Source organism: Oenanthe melanoleuca, chromosome 28, assembly GCF_029582105.1.
Source record: "Oenanthe melanoleuca isolate GR-GAL-2019-014 chromosome 28, OMel1.0, whole genome shotgun sequence".
NCBI lineage: Eukaryota > Metazoa > Chordata > Aves > Passeriformes > Muscicapidae > Oenanthe > Oenanthe melanoleuca.
The window spans coordinates 2,157,621-2,171,126 of record NC_079361.1 but is presented as its reverse complement, the minus strand read 5'-3'; positions in this window follow the sequence as shown (position 1 = coordinate 2,171,126).

The window sequence follows — 13,506 nt, the reverse complement described above, 5'->3', positions numbered from 1 at the left end:
GAAGAAGCAGAAGAGAAGAAGAAGAAGAGAAGAAGAAGAAGAAGAAGAAGAAGAAGAAGAAGAAGTAGAAGAAGAGAAGCAGAGAAGAAGAAGAAGCAGAAGAAGAAGAAGAAGAAGAAGAGGAAGAAGAAGAGGAAGAAGGAACAGAAAAATGGAAGCAGTGATGGAGTGGCCAGCACTGGCTGCTGGTGTCTCCTCCCAGCCTGGCTTACCTGTGATCCCTGGATGGACCAGCACTGCTTCCACACACTCTGGGAGCTCCAAGGTTTCCAGCACAGCCGGAGCAGCAACCTGCCCTGCTGCTCTAGCTGCAGAGGAGTGCCCACGGTGTGAGCTCACCGCCAGCAGCCGCCAGAAAATCCCCTCGCTCCGTCCCTAGGCAAAGACTTGGGATGGGACAGCAGCCATGTGCACCCTCCAGGCAAACCTGGGCCCCCACAGCAAACATATTGGCTGGAGGGGTTTATATCCGTGCCCCCAGATGGGCAGGGGCAAGGAGGCAGGGCAGGGAAGCGTGAGCTGGAAGGGTTGGAAGAGCGGGGTGGAAATGCAGCCTGAAATCATCGTGTGCCCCCGGGCAGGATCCCTGCGCAGGCGCACCCACCTGCTCCTGGCCCTGCTTCTCCCAGGGGAGGGAACATCCACTCAGCTCACATGGAGAAAACCCAGCACAAGGATTTGCACCAAAAAGTGTGGAGCAAGGTGATGCTGCCTCTTTCAGGATTTAAATTCAAGCCGCTTCTCAACTTTTCCCCCAAATGCTGTTTTTTATTATTATCAAAAAGAATGTTGTTATCAGATCTCACTTCTTCTAGCTGGTTTATTTTGTTATTTAGTTCAAGAACTATCTGAGCAGGACACCTTTGGGTGACTGCTTTGCAAATATTTTCTTCCTGGACCTCATTCAGGCGTTCAAGAAATTTGGCAGCAATTAAACTTTTTCCCCCAAAACAACATTTTTTTCCTTCATGTAGAGTTGAGAGAAATATGTTGTTTTCTTAAACATGAAACTTATTATTTGGCCACTGCTTCCTGCTGGAGACATCACAGGCAAGGTGAGACCAAGCTCTAAGGCGTTTCTGTCCATGTCCTCGTCCTTGTGGTTCCTGAAGAGAAGGGATCAAGCCTCTGCCATGGGGAGAAGCTCTTTGGAAAGCTCAGCCATTTATTTTGCTGCTCTTATGAAAAGGAGCATCCCTGTGAGACCTGAGCTGTGCCAGGGCTTACAAAAGCCTCACAAATCCTCCTGGGTTTGGAAATGAGGGTAATTAAGCACTGCAGCAGCTGATGTTGCACCATGGTGGAGCCTCCGTTACCTGTCACCAAGTCCAGGCTCAGTGTCCTTCTAGGAGAGACTTGGAGCAGAGGATCCCAGAGAGGGGATCCCAGAGAGCTGCTCCCACCCCTGGATGGTGAGGGAGTCTGGGACGCATTTGCTTTTTATTCACTTGGAATTCCCAATCGACTCTGAAAGCTCTCCCAGGCTGAAAGGAGCTCCCCAATTCCGCAGGGAATCTCAGTAGGAAACAAGTGGTGACTTGCCCATTCCTGAGAAGAGAGGCAGGGAAGGTGGCAGAGATGGATTTGGGAAGAAGAAGCCACACAGGTGATGCCTGGTCTGTGTGAACATCAAGAAGAATGAGTTTTCCCACCCTAAAACCTCTGGCATCCTTGGGGTGAGCAAAGTGTCCAAGCATCCCTGCTACATCCTGTGCCATGCAGTGGGTAAATAACTGGGCAGGGTGTCACCTTCCCTGATTCATCAATAACTAGGTCATAAAGAGAGCTTGGTTTCCTGCTGAGTCCTCACTCCAAACTAATGTTTACATCCTCCTGCCTGTGGTCAGCAGGGGCTGGGATGCTGGGGATGCTGACACAGGGGTGGGCTGGGGGCAGGAGGGTGCCAGGGAGCACAGGGTGAAGCTTCTGTGAGAAGTAACACAGAGATCCCGAGTTCTGGCACTGCTGAGCCCCCACCTCAAATCCTGGGGGCAGATTTGGGCTGCTCATGACAAGAAAGACCTGAAGGGGCTGGAGCATGTCCAGGGACGGGAACAGAGCTGGGGAAGGGTCTGGAGCACCAGGAGCAGCTGATGGAGCTGGGAAAGGGGCTCAGCCTGGAGAAAAGGAGGCTCAGGTGGGACCCTGTGGCTCTGCACAACTCCCTGACAGGAAGGGACAGCCAGGGGGGTCAGGCTGTGCTCCCTGGCAATGATCAACAGGACAAGAGGAAACAGCCTCAAGTTGCTCCAGGGGAGGTTTACATTGGAAATGAGAGGCTTTTTTTTTTTTTTTTTTTCACAGAAAGATTGTCAAGCATTGGAATGGGCTGCCCAGGGCAGTGGTGGAGTCACCATCCCTGGAGGTGCTCAAAAGCAGTGTGGATGTGGTTCCTGGGGACATGGTCAGAACTCAGTGGTGGTGCTGGGCTGATGCTTGGACTTGATCATCTTAAAGGTTTTTCCAGCTTTAAGGACTCTGTGATTCTGATCCTCCCTGTATTTGAAACTTCTTTCTCTCAAAGCTTGTCTGGAGTCCTCACCTCCTTGCTGAGCCCTGCTGCCTCCTCCCCACCTGGCTGCTCACAGGAGGCAGCTCTGCTTAGCTCAGTGGAGGTCAGTGACACATGGTATTCCTCAGGGACTGTCCTGTCCCCTCAGCTGCTCCCTTCCTCTCCCTGGCACTGATGCCCTCCTGCAATGTCCCAGGCTTTGTGACACAGGACAGGGTTTAGCCTGGGCAGCCTCATCCCAGCTCCTTTGCTCCTCTGTCACCCCTGGGGCAGGCACTGGGTGCCAAGGTTCTCACTGGGACAGCTGGCAGCAGGCACTGGAGCCACAGAATCCTGGAGGGTTTCAGTTGGGAGGGACCTTGAGGCCACTGGCAGGGACACCTTCACTATCCCAGGGTGTCCCAAGGCTCATCCAAGCTGAGGGACAGAGCAGGGGCTTCACAGGAGCTGAAGCAGCAGCAGCCTCAGGGCCCAGCTGCCAGGGTTCTATAGCTGTGTGCCCACTGCCATGCTGGGCAGGCAGTTCTGCTGCTGCTGCCACCAAAAACTGGGAAGAGGAGACTGGCAGGTGAGTTTGGGAGAATCCAAACTTGCTGAACTCCAGGCTGTTCCTACCTGCTTTGTCCTGTGGCACCTTGGATGGAGATTTCCACCCAAACTGCTGCTGACGAGGGATTTTTGGTAAGTGATAACAATTGCAGCTGCTGTGGTCCAGGACCACGTGTGCTTATTTATTGCTTTGGCTGCTGTGGGCAGGGGGGCAGCAGCAGCAGGGCAGGGAGGATGAGGTGGGAGTGCTGGCATCCCACATTCCCACTGCTGTTGGCTCAGCACAGTGAGTCAGAGCCCTGGGGTGGATGGAGACAAATGACAGCTCCATTCTCTCAGCAGGCAGAGGGGAGTCAGGAAGGGAAAGCAGACATTTGGGCTCATTGCTGCCCTGCTGCAGCACTCTGTCCATGCCCAGGAAAGCTTTGGAGCTGCCTGGACAGGCTCCATCCCACTGCCATCCTCAGCTTTTGGTACTTCAGGGCTGCAATTTCCTGCTTCCAGATATAAAAACACAGGCAGGTGACCTGCTAATGCTGAACAGTCAGATAATCCCTCTCCTTCTTGCTCCACAAGGCAGGAATCTGTCCTCTGCCTGGCTGGGGAGCTGTTTAACAAATTGTGGTCAGGAAGAAATAACAAGAGCAGCAGGAGATGTGCTAATGCTGGATGTGCCTTGCTCAGCCAAATGGGAGCATTTGCCTTCATTGCTGCCTCAGAGCCCCTCAGGAGCAATGTCCCCATTCCTTTCTCTTCTGCAGAGTTGGAAATATCTCAGTTTCCTCATCAGGCAGGGCAGGGGCTCCAGGCAACCAAAACCAGCAGCAGCAGCAGGAGAAGCATTAAAGCCAGGAGCACCCCACGCCAGGTGTGGCTTTGGAGCTTCCAGTGCCTGAAACACCTGCTCTGTGCAACAGCTTGTGCAAGTCAGCCTCCACAGGGGCACAGCACAAGCCTTGTCAGGCCCCACAGGGCTGGTCTCAGGGTCCAGGGGAGATTCCCCAGCAATCCCTCAGCACTGAGCAATCTCCCAGGCAGCCCTGTGCTCCAGGCAGGATGCCATACCAGGCAGCCCAGGAGGTTTTGTCAATCTGACCTCCCCGGGCTTGTTTTGAAATCCTGACTGGTTGAAAGCAAATGTCATAATTGCTGATGGTGACAAGAACAGAGTAATTAAAGGACGTTCTGTCATCTGTCACATGTGCCTGCAGCACTGTGAGGTGTGCAGAGAGGCTTTGGCTTGTGTAACTCACTGGGAGCTGCTGGACCTGCAGGGGCTGAGCAGAGACCTGCCCCACTCTCCCCTTCTTGTAGATGAAAATATCTAAATCAGGAGGGAGAGAAATCACCTTGGCCATGCACAGCACAGCCAGGGCTTTCTCAGCCACAGGGCTGCCTGCAGTCCTGGAAGGTTTCAGATTCAGCAGCCACAGAGCAGGGAGGCTCCTCTCACCAAACCAAACCCCTGCAGCCAGCAACTTGTCACCCTTATTTCATAAAATCCTGGAAGAGTTTGAGTTGGAGGGACCTTAAAGCCCATCTCATTCACTGGGCAGGGACACCTTCCACTACCCCAGTGGCTCCTGGCCTTGAACCTTCTAGAAAGGGACATTTGCTGGAATGTTAACTCTGAAGAGATGTGGAAATGGAAGGGGATGCAGAGAAAGTTCCTCTCTGCTCGGGCTGAGCCTGTAGCTCCCCATCCCAGCTGGCAGCAGCTCAGAGCTGTGCTATCCCACACTGCAATCCCCGAGTGGTGCAAAGCTTTGGCAGGAGACCCTGGTGGTTTGTGCAAGTCCTGGGAGAGATTTGATAGCAGAGCCTGCAAGCAGCCCTGGGAAACAGAGATTCTCCATGCAGGCTTGTGAGATCTCAAGCAGGAGACCCCCAGCTCCACTGGGCTGAGAGCAGGAGCTGCTGCCTCTGCTCAGGAGGGGAATTGGAGCCTTAGGAAGTTCCTAAGCAGGCAGACACAGGTTTGCCTCCTGCCCCATCCTCTGGTGGTCAGTGATTTAATACTTCTTTAGCTGGAGGTCCTGAGCCATCATGTTTAACCAGTCAGGACCTGCCCATGTTTATCTGAGCCTTTTAAAGATTATTTTTGTGGTTATATTCTACAGCAACAAGGTTCTGTTTAATTAGCTGCTGGCTGGAAAAGCACCTCCTCTTAGAATCCCAGAATGGTTTGGGTTGGAACAGACCCTAAAGAGCCCATCCAGTTCCATCCTCCTGCCATGAGCAGCAACACCTTCCACTATCCCAGGCTGCTCCAAGCCCCATCCAACCAGGCCTTGGACACTTCCAGGGATCCAGGGGCATCCACAGCCTTTAGACCTGGGCAAACTGCCAAGGCCTCATCCCCCTCACAAAGAAGGATTTTTCCCCAATATCCCATCTAACCCTGCAGTGTGAAGCCAGTGTCCCCTTGCCTCCCTGCTGCCTGATGGCTGCACTGGGAGCTCTTCCCTTCTGGAATGGGAAATCCCAGGTTGCTGTTCCCTGTTCCCATCCTCCAGCCCACTCCAGTGCATCCCCCATCCCACCCTGCTCATCCCCAGTGCACATCCCTGTGTCTTGTGGAGTTTCCCACCTCTGTTCAAAGAAGCACATCCCATCCCAGGTGCTTTCAGGATCTGCCTTCCTACATAGATAAAGGAAGGTGGATATTTGGGACAGCCTCCCTTTTGGAAACAGAAGTTTGGTGTGAGTGCCTTGAGGGCAGGGGACATGGTGACACTTTGAAGAGCCACTGGAAAAACCTCTTGGGGGAGTTTGTCACCTGAACTGGCAAAGCCTGAGAAGGGCAGGGAGGTGCAGGAATGTCCCTGGATATTCCCCCACTGTGCACATTCCATAGGAAGGTCCTGATGCCATTTCCAGGGTTGTGCCAGTGCTGATCTGTTGCAAACTTGTGCCAAATCTCTCAGGCGTGCCCCAGGGACAATGGGAATCACCAAACATGGATTCACAGAATGCCTGGGCTTGGAAAAGCCCTCTAAGGGCATCGAGTCCAACCATCAAGCCAGCACTGCAAGGCCACTGCTCAACCTTGTCCCCACCTCCACAGGTTTTTTGGACACTTTCAGCCATGGTGACTCCACCACTTCCCAGGACAACCTGTTCCAGTGCCTGAACACTCTTTCCACGAAAGAATTTTTCCTAATACCCAATTGGAACCTCCCCTGGTACAATTTGATGGGCAAACAAACCCTGTGGAGATGTTTGGGAACACTCTTTGTATTGATCATCTACCCTGGCACTCACCAGCCCTCGCCTGCAGAGATGTTTCCTTTCCTCATTTAATAACTTCCCAATTCTTCACCACCTTGTTACTCTTTTAATTCCTGCCTCTCCCTGCAGGAACTAAAACCCATCTCCAACTAACAAAACCAACTAATCCCAAGAGTTTGAGTCTTCAGGCAACTCCAAGGTGAAGCTGAAGGGCCCAAAATAACCCCTGGCTGCTGAAACTCCCTCGACTTCATGCTTGCATCAGGATGGAGTTTGGCATCAAAACATCTCCAGGCTGTCAAATCAATCCTGAGGAGGATCTGGCCACCCCATCCCAGCTCTGGAGGCAGGCAGGAGTTGGAGGGGTTGGGATGTGGGCGACTGCAGAGGCTGCAGGAGGGAGCCTGGGGGCTCTCCCGTGCTCCTGGAGCTGTTTCCCAAGCCCAGCTGGACCCTGAGCAGCTCCTGCCTGCCAGGAATTCTCCCACACCCTCAGAGGGAGGGAGGGAGGGCGAGAGGCTTGCACAAGGCTGGTGACAGAGGAGGAGGCTGCTCTGGCCTCCAGGCTGAGCCCGTGCCTATCTCCCCTGTTGTTGAGACTGGGAAACTGGAATGGGAGCTGGGAGAGGGAGCCATCCCACCCACAGTGTGCCTCTCCCTGTGGCACTCTTTCCCAAAGACAGATGTTTCCCAAATCTTATTTTCATGTCCTGAAATCTCACTGCAGGCAGGGAGCAGAGCACAGCAGCCTCCTCATGCTTTGGGACACAGAGGTGATGAGGAGGAGCTCCAGCTTGCCCAGGGACACTCTCACTACAATGTTCTGCAAAAAAACCAGGATATTAGCACAAACTATAAAAAACTGACTGAGCAGTGCTGTGGGAGCAAACAGAGAAATCCTGATTTTTTTCTTAGCTGTTCACAGAAATTCTCCAGACAAGTGCAAGCCCAGGCCATAGAAGGGAAGGACCTCAGGGTTCAGCTGTCCATGGCCACACTGAGCAGAAATGTCATGAGCTGGCTGAGACCTGATGCAGTTGAAGCACAATCCAGGTGGCAGGGAAGTGGTGCAGGGACAGGACATGGTGATATTCCAATGAGGATGTGAGTGCTGCTTCAAACCCTCATTTGTGAGCTGTAAACCCAAAGTGGTGACATTTGAGGATCCTGCACACAGACACCTCCTGCCTGTTTGCTTGAATGTGTCGTAATCCTGGACTCTCTGGTGCTCCTGGGGTCCCTGGAAATGCCATCCCAGCAGATGCAGCATTCTTTAACCCTAATCAGGGGTGCACCTTGGGGCCTGAGGCACTTGGAGTCCTTTTCCCACCTGTGTGAGCAACTTGGGACTGGTGTTTTCTCTGTGGCCTCTCTGGGTGTTGGTTCCTTTACATGGGATCCAGGACCCCTTGGCAGTGCCAAGCAGGAATTGCCATTGTGGTTGTTCCTGGTGCTGCTGCTTGGTCTGGCTCAGCTGGGAGACATTGTAAAATAAGGAATTAATTTTTACCAAGTCTTGCAAACAGCCTGGGAGGTGACAGCTCCATGTGCAGGTGAGGAGGGGACAGTGCCCTAAGGCAGCCCTGGCTCCCCAAATCCCAGCCCAGGCACATCCCTAGGGCTGTAGGCAGAGCCATTCCCACCCTCTCTTTCCAAGCAGTGGATGTGGTGCTGGATTGTCAGGGAGCAGCTGGGCCCTGGCTCTGTGCAGGGTGGGGATGGATCAATACCTGCCCAGCACACTCAGCTTCCCTATCAGGGAGATCAGCAGGGATCTGCAAGGATCTCCAGATCTGCTCTGAGATAGGGGCTGCCTGTTGTTTCACGGCAGAGGGATGCCAGAATCCACAGCTAATTACTGCAGGGCAGAGCAAATTACTGCAGGGCAGAGAGACAGTGGCTGAGCAGGGGCTGGCATGTGCCCAGGGGAGCAGGAGGGCTGATGGCACCTGGCTGGGACCAGGGGTGGCCAGCAGGCCCAGGGCAGTGACTGTCCCCTGTGCTGGCACTGCTGGCACCCTCAGGTCCTGGGCACACTTTGGGACCCTCACCCCAAGAAGGACACTGAGGGGCTGGAGAGTGTCCAGGGACGGGAACAGAGCTGGGGAAGGGGCTGGAGCACCAGGAGCAGCTGATGGAGCTGGAAAGGGGCTCAGCCTGGAGAAAAGGAGGCTCAGGGGAATTTCTGGCTCTGCACAACTCCCTGACAGGAGGGGACAGCCGGGGGGGATTTGGGATCTGCTGCAGGGAACAGGGACAGGAGGAGAGGGAACACCTTCAGGGGAGGTTTAGATGGGATATTGGGAGAAATTCCTGCACGGGGAGGGGCATCAGGCACTGGCACAGCTGCCAGGGCAGTGCTGGAGTCCCCAACCCGGAGACTGTCGAAGCAGAGTGGATGTGGCACTTGGGGACAGGGCTGGGTGGTGACCGTGGTGTTGCTGGGTTAATGGTTGGACTCAGCTCCCGTTTCGGACCCTTCTGCCAAGTGCTGGAGGGACCCTGGTGCCACCCAAACCCCTGGGGCGCCTCCGCCTCGTCAAGAGTCACAAAAAAATCCCGACCTCCTTCCCTGGGGGTCGCACATCCACACACACACATATATATATGTATGTATATGTATATATGTGTATATATATGTATATATGTATGTATATGTGTATATATATATGTATATATGTATATACACACACACACTATATGTATATGTATATGTATATGTATATGTATATGTATATGTATATGTATATGTATATGTATATGTATATGTATATGTATGTGTGTGTATATATATATATGTATATGTATATATGTATATACACACACATATATATATGTATGTATATGTATATATGTGTATATATATGTATATATGTATGTATATGTGTATATATATATGTATATATGTATATACACACACACACACATATATATGTATGTATATGTATATATATGTGTGTATATCTATATGTATAGATGTAGAGATGTATATATGTGTGTATATATATATAATATAAAAATTATATATATGTATATGTATATGTATATGTATATGTATATGTATATGTATATGTATATGTATATGTATATGTATATGTATATGTATATGTATATGTATATGTATATGTATATGTATATGTAAAATATCCCCTGCACGGGGGTCTCGCTGCTCCCCAGCCCCATCCCGGGGCCCCCTGAGCCCCCAGCCCCACCCCCACAGCCCGGGACCCCCCATGGCCGGGGCGGTGCTGCCCCCTGCGGGAAACGGGGCAGCGGTGCAGCCGAGGAGCGGGATCGGGATTGGGGCGCGGGAAACGGCATTGGGGTGCGGGGAAACGGCATTGGGGTACGGGGAAACGGGATTGGGGTACGGGGAAACGGGATTGGGGTGCGGGAAACGGCAGTGGGGATTGGGGTACGGGGAAACGGGATTGGGGTATGGGGAATGGAAATTGGGGTATGGGGAATGGAAGGATTGGGGTGCGGGGAAACGGGATTGGGGTATGGGGAAAGGGGATTGGGGTATGGGGAAAGGGGATTGGGATACGGGGAATGGGGATTGGGGTACAGGGAAACGGAATTGGGGTGCGGGAAACGGGATTGGGGTACAGGGAATGGGGATTGGGGTACGGGGAATGGAAATTGGGGTACAGGGAAACGGGATTGGGGTGCGGGAAACGGGATTGGGGTACAGGGAATGGGGATTGGGGTACCGGGGCATTGGGATATGGGGAATGTGGGATTGGGGTATGGGGAATGGGGGGATTGGGGTACGGGGAAACGGGATTGGGGTGCGGGAAAACGGGATTGGGGTGTGGGGAAACAGAATTGGGGATTGGGGAAACGGGATTGGGGATTGGGGTACGGGAAATAGGGGGATTGGGGTACAAGGAAATGGGGATTGGGGTACAGGGAAATGGGGATTGGGATATGGGGAACGGGGAATGGGGGGATTTGGGTACGGGGAGATCAGGGCACAGCAGGAGATGGAGGAGCTGGGATATGGAGGAAAAGGAACACCCAGGGCAGGGGGAGAGGGCAGATCAGGATCTGGGGGCAGAAGGAGGATATGGGATATGGGGGAACCTGGGATACAGGGGGAAAGGAGGGACCCAGGGTACTCTGAGAGTTTTAGATCCCTGATTTCCACCAGAGAAACAAAGTTATGGGCATTGTAACTAAATGATCTTTAAGGTCCCTTCCACTCCAAACCAGTCCAGGATTTTACCAATTTCTTCTAAGGGCTACCAGGGCCTGCACGAACCTAATCTGCCTCCTCCTTGGGAGTGGTTGGGGTGCACAGGGGAACTGTTTTGGGTTTTTTTGGTATCTCAACAGGTTATTCCCTATTGGCTTGTAAATCTTCAGTGAGGTTGGTGCCATCCTCTATCTCTGCAGATCACTGCACATCCATTGCCCATTCCCAACTGCCCCAAGGGTCTCTGGAGCCTCGTGGAATCACAGAATGGTTGGGTTGGAAGGGGCCTTGGAGACCATCCCACTTCAGATTCCACGTGATGCTGTGGGCAGGGGACACCTCCCACTGTCCCAGGCTGCTCCAGCCCCAATGTCCAGCCTGGCCTGGGACACTGCCAGGGATCCAGGGGCAGCCACAGCTGCTCTGGGCACCCTGTGCCAGGGCTCCCCACCCTCCCAGGGAACAATTCCTGCCCAATATCCCATCCAGCCCTGCCCTCTGCCAGTGGCAGCCATTCCCTGGGTCCTGTCCCTCCATCCCTTGTCCCCAGTCCCTCTCCAGCTCTCCTGGAGCCCCTTCAGGCCCTGCCAGGGGCTCTGAGCTCTCCCTGGATCCTTCTCTTCTCTGGTGGAGATCTCCAGCCACCAGGACATCTGTGGCTGTTTTGAGGGGTGCTGAGCAGCTCCTGTGGCACAGCCAGAGTTCCCCAGGGACTCTGAGGAGGCACCGGGCCAGGAACGAAGCAGTTAAACACTGCAAAACACAGCCCGGTGATATTGTGTTGTATAACAGACAGATAATACGTTTTTTCTCGGCATCTGTGCTCCAGCTTGCCTGAAAAGCTCCAGTCCTGAATTTCAACCCGTGTCAGCAGTTCCAGTCCAGCCTCCCAGCGCTGCCACCCGCAGTAAATTCCCGGCTTGGCGTTAATCTGCCCGAGCGCAGAGAACCGGCATCGCTGCAAATGCATCTCGCAGACATCAAATCCACTCGGGGCAAGCAGAGCGGGGCTTTTATTGCAAGGCAAACATCGAGCTCAGCTCCCGAGGGAGCGCGGCCCAGGGGAGGGGAGATAAAGCCACCCCGGCCCGGGCGGGGGGGACAGGCCATTGTTTGCTACAAAGAACAGGAAACGAGCCTCAAAGGGGACGTGAAAGAACCTTCAAACAAATGCAGATCAGCGAGCGGGGATGGCTCCGAGCATCCCCCGCCTGCGCCGCCCGGAGCTGCTGGGACCTGGCTTTGCCCCCAAGAGTGGGGCTTGGTGGAGCTGAAAAGGGCCAGAGAAACCTCGAACCACCCGATTGTGGCCAGGCTCGATGGTTATAGAATCATCAAATCACAGAATGGTTTGGGATGGAAAGGACTTTAAAGCTCATCCAGTGCTACCCCCCTGCCATGGGGGCACCTCCCACTGTCCCAGGCTGCCCCAAGCCCCAGTGTCCAGCCTGGCCTTGACCTTATGGTTAGACTCGATGATCTTAAAGCTCTTTTCGAACCTAAAAATTTCTGTAATTCCAAACCCCTTCCCTGCATCACCCACGGGATGTGACTGAGCTGGGCAGGGCACTCAGAGGTTGTCCTTGAGTTGCTCTCCCACTCCTTCAGTGCCCCAAAACTCATCTCATCCTCTGTCCCCTCTGCCTGACTCCACACAGCCCCGGAACTGGGTGTTTTTGGGTGTTTTTGGGTGTTTTTGGGTGCCTCCTTAGGGCCTACCCAAGGAGGGGGAGCTGCTGTGTGCCCCACTGGCTGGGAGCTCTCTGGTTGGAGAAACTGAGCTGTGTTTAGGAAGAGAAGTCACAGAGGTGCCAAAAACTCATTAAAGCCAATTTTTCTAGGCAGAGATACCCCTTATCTGCTCTGAAAAAGAGTGGGTTTGGTCCCTTTGGAGTTGAGCCCCTCTGCTGAGCGTTCTGCTCCTCCCAGTGAGAGCAGGCTGGCGTTTGAGCCAAGTGGCAGAAATGACCCCCAGTGGCCCACAGAGCCATTTCCTGCCATACAAGGCAGGCTGGTGGCCCTCTGCCAGAGGGGACAATGAGGGACGATGGGGCCTGGCCTGGGAGCCCTCGTGTTCCTGTTTACTTGGAGCCTTGGTCGTGGATCAGAGAGATTTCTCTGGCTCCTTTTTCAGCAGTTTTGAATGCAGTTGCAGGCAGCAGTGCCCAAATCCTGCAGGAATCCTCCTCCTGTGTGGGGTCCCTGGCACTGGTGGCCCTGTGTCATTAGGGGGGACCTTCCCCAGCCCTGCAGGGGGTTCCACCAGCTGTGTCACCCCCTGGAAGGACAGCAGAGCCCAAGGCCACCTCCTGGGCCACGGGCAGTGACTGCCCTGCTGGCCCTGTCCTGGCCCCTGTGACGCCAGCAGCATTCCAGCCTCTGGACCTGCCAGGACCAGCCCGGGGCTCTGTGTGCTCCTGTCACACCAGGGAAGGGAAAAACATCACCCAGCCCTGCAGTGACGGGGAGTTCCCGCTGTTATCTCGTCCTTCCTTCAGCCCAGAGCCCGACCAACACCCTGCCTTTATCAGCCTGGCCTGCAGGCAGGCACAGCCTGGGGCAGGGGCCAGGCAGGGGGACAGCCTGGCACTGGGGACAGCAGTGTGGCACTGGGGACACGAATGTGGTGCTGGGGACAAGAAAATGGCACTGGGGACAGGAATGTGGTGCTGGGGACAGCAGTGTGGCACTGGGGACAGGAATGTGGCACTGGGGACAAGAAAATGGCACTGGGGACAGGAATGTGGTGCTGGGGACAACAAAATGGCACTGGGGACAACAAAATGGCACTGGGGACAGGAATGTGGCATTGGGGACAACAAAGTGGAACTGGGGACAGGAATGTGGCCATGGGAATGGGAATTGGCACTTGGGATAGGAATGTGGCACTGGAGACAGCAAAATGCACTGAGGACAGGAATGTGGCCCTAGGAATGGGATTGTGGCAGTGGGGACAACAACATGGCACTGGGGACAGGAAAGTGGCACTGGGGACAGGAAAGTGGCATTTGGGGAC